Source organism: Cyprinodon variegatus, unplaced genomic scaffold, assembly GCF_000732505.1.
Source record: "Cyprinodon variegatus isolate N-32 unplaced genomic scaffold, C_variegatus-1.0 Scaffold259, whole genome shotgun sequence".
Taxonomy (NCBI): Eukaryota; Metazoa; Chordata; class Actinopteri; order Cyprinodontiformes; family Cyprinodontidae; genus Cyprinodon; species Cyprinodon variegatus.
The window spans coordinates 976,137-979,958 of record NW_015150712.1 but is presented as its reverse complement, the minus strand read 5'-3'; positions in this window follow the sequence as shown (position 1 = coordinate 979,958).

Sequence of the window (3,822 nt, the reverse complement as noted above, 5' to 3'; positions counted from 1 at the left end):
TATATTTGTTTTTTATTCAATAAAAATAAAATACATAAATAAAATGAATTAAAAAAAGAAAAAAAACAGGCTTTGTTTTTTTGCAACTCTTTATGCTTACTTCTAGTATCATATCATGTACAACCAAATGAAGGTAATTTAAGCTTTTGGTTGTCAGGTGACAAAATGATTCATAGAGGTTTTTGTCTATCTCTCAGAATAACATGGATAATCAATTTTTCAAAACATGTTTTTTTGCCTGTGCAGTGGCCCTCCGATGACAGGAGGTCCTCCTGCAGCTGCGCCAGCCCCCTCCCCAGCATCCTGCTCCATAGATGTGTTCAGTCAGCACCCACAGCCTCCACCTGCAGACCCACCTCCCTCTGATCGCTCTCTTCCTGCCATCCCTGTCTTTCCTGTTTACAATTACAACCGTTCCTATCCCTCATACACAAACAAAGAGAGAGAGAGCACTTAGCCTGCTCCACGTATCAGTATGTCTGACAGATATGTGTAATAACATAACTGTCTGGCTCTATCCTGAGTCTGGTGCAGATTACTCCTAAAGCCTGAGGAGTTCTAATCAGAAATGAGCAGTATGAGTCACAGTGCCTCTGTGTGCGACGGAAAGAGGATCAGTCCATTTCCATTAGCAGTTGAAATTGTTTGGGAGATAGGGCTGCTAGTGGCTTCAGGTCAGTGGGTGTCCTCCGCCTCATTTCCTGCCCAGTGGTTTGGAGGATCCGGGAGAATGATGGACAGACTCTCCTTCTTTTCTCTCTCCATCCACAGCTCTTTAAACCTCTGTACTTCCCCTGGTGGGTAAATCCTGCTCGATAAGGGCTAGCTATGCTTTCCACATGGCCTCTTTGGCCTCTGCAGAAGAAAGGGTGTTGAAATCTCTCTGGCACTGCTCCACTCCCTCGCCAAACACCAGGGAGCATCAGCAGAGTCTGTGAAAACACAAGGTTTCCACTAAGGTCCAGTGGGAGGAGGGTGGGAGGGAGCAAAGGAGGTGTGCATAAGGGAAAGACCAGTGATAACCGATGACCTCAACAAAAGAAAATGGAGGTTCGGTCGAACATTATTTGTGGCTAAATCAGGAGATTACAACTTTTTTTTTTATTGCAAAAATCATCATTTAAAAGCTGGCTTCACTGGAAAAAATCTAAATCTAGAAAAGTCATTTTTTTCTTAAAATAAGTGCATTTGTTCTTGGATTGAGGAGGTAAAAGAGACATTTTGCCAATGGAACAAGACAATTTCCGCTTAAAATAAGAAAAAAACAATTGCATTGTCTTATTTCAAGTGCATATTTTCAAATTTTCTTATTTTAAGAGTAAAATGCTCATTCTATTGGCAAACTATCTCATTTTCTTGCTCAAATTAATGTTAAATACGCTTAATTTAAGAAATTTTTACTTATTTTTAGATTGTTTTTCCAGTGAATTCACATTATATAAAAATATTTTTGATGTTTAGAAACATGTTAACTTTTAGAGAGATGGGGATCTAGCCTTTCCTTGGCTCATCACTCTGTTCACTAAAGAAAGACACATTTTCAGTAAGACTTTCACTCCCCGTGACAGAGTTTTGTGCTTTTAATGGGATAAAAATGCAATTTTAGGTCATAAATTATGCATGAAATCAACAATAAAGTGTATAAAAAAAGTTTCTCTCCCTTTCCTCTGTAATCTGTTTGCCAGCACTGAGATTTTTATTTATTTATTTACTATGATTTATGTTTGCACTCTGTGCTAGCTCCATAAATTAGGGCATCTGAAAGTCAGAGGGGATTCTGCTTTAATGGCTTAGTGCAGAAAGACGCCCCAGAATGCCAAAGCAAAATCCACAACGGACAAAGATTTGCTCTAATGCAAAATATAGTGAATGGTACTTAAAAGTAAATTTAAATCTGTGTTATAATTTACATCTCCTGCCAAATGTTTAAATGGGTTTTGCTTAAGATAAACACCAAACTCGGACTTTTTGTGCATTTTAACTTTGTATGAATCTGTTAATTTACACTTGATATAAATAACAATGATACGGGACCCAGATTATAGAGAATATATTTCGTTGATAAATCCAGGAAGTAAAATAAATAAATAAAAATAATCAGCGACCACCTCTACCCCACATGGTGTTAGTGGCTTAAACTTTTAGTTTTTGCGTACTCCATATTTACTCCATATTTTACTGAAAAGAAGAATTAGCAAACATAAACATCTAAAGAAATTCTTTAATTAAATAGCTTAAAATGATATGATGCATTTTATAATCATCTATTTTATGATGGGTATATTTTTTTTTGGATTATCTAGGAAAGAAGAATAGGATATACGCTCCCAAATATGATGAATAACTTACATTTCATTATTTTTACCAGATATTCATTTTTGGTTTTGGGGTTTCAGTAAAATCTGTTCACCATTTCTTCTTAATTTGTATTTATGCCTGCATCTGCTTCTCACGGTTTTGATTCTGTTTAAGTTTTATGATGACTTTTCAGTTTCACTTTCTGGTTTTATTGGTTTAAATCCTATTTTGTGGTGTTTTCTGGATATATTTGAGTTCTTGGGTGTTTCTTGGTTGCCCTCTGCTGCCCTCTTGTGTTGGTCTACTTTTCCCTAGCTCCTTTCTAGACTCCTCTGTTCACACCTGCTCCCAATCAGCTCATCAGTGCTGTCTTTATCTGTCCCTGTGCATTTCCTCAGTGCTGGTTCCTCATCTTTTCCTGGCTCCCCACGTGACTTTACCCCTGCAGTTGACTGGTTTTTGGTTCCTTGTATTTTGTACTTTGGTTTTTTGGATGTTTGCCTCATTTATTTCATATAAATCTACAAAGACTCGCCTCTCCCTCCTCACCTCTGCATTTGGGTCCTCAAAACCTCAACCCAACGCAAACACTGCAAAGGTGAGTTCTTCAAAAATCTTTAAAGATTAAATAATTTAATTTTTAGGCGTGCAGGTGGCGCAGTGCTTAGTGAGCACCACCCATGTACGGAGGCCTTAGTCCTGTCGCGGCCGACCTGGGTTCGAATCCGCCCTGTGGTCCTTTGCCGCATGTCTCTCTCATACCCCTTTTCCTGTCAGCCTACTGTCGAAAAAGTGAGCCACTAGTGCTGTAAAAACTCCCAAAAAAGTTATTTAATAAAAGTTAAACTGAAGTGTAATCAGCTCATTTAATGACTTAAATTTTACTGACAGTGAGAAAAGAAAATCACAGATCCACCTTGAAAACATTTTTCTTCCTTTAATCCAACAACTGGTTAACCATCCCTTTAAATGTCCTCTGATTATTAAATAGTGAAAATGTTAAAGAGCCACTATACTTGTGTTAAATCAGTAGTGCAGCTGCGTTGATGTGAAGATGGAATCAACCAAATCTTGCAATTAACCCCAAAGAATTTAGTCACAGTAATTCCTAAATGTATTTTATTGTTTGTTTGTTTTTTTCTTATAGAATTAACAAACTTCAAATATTGCATTACTGTGAAGTTAATGAAAAAATGGATGCATTTTCCAAATAGCTCAGCAAAAAAAAAAAAAAAAAAGAAAAGAAACTCTGAAAGTGTGGAGGGTGTTCAGCCTCCTTTAACACTTTTCTGCTTGAGGTGTTAAAATCTGAAGCGTTTGCAGAGGTCACATAGTTAGTGGACAGACTTCATCTATAAGTAATTTAAAGCTTTTGACCTGTGGAGTTTATCCAAGCTTTAAACATTGTACAGTATGGAAAAACTGCAAATCATTGCCGTCCACCTAACCTGATGAGGAAAGCAGAGATAGAGAGGCTTGGGTACCTCTGGTTAAGGCATATAGATCTAAAGCTCTGTTTGTAGA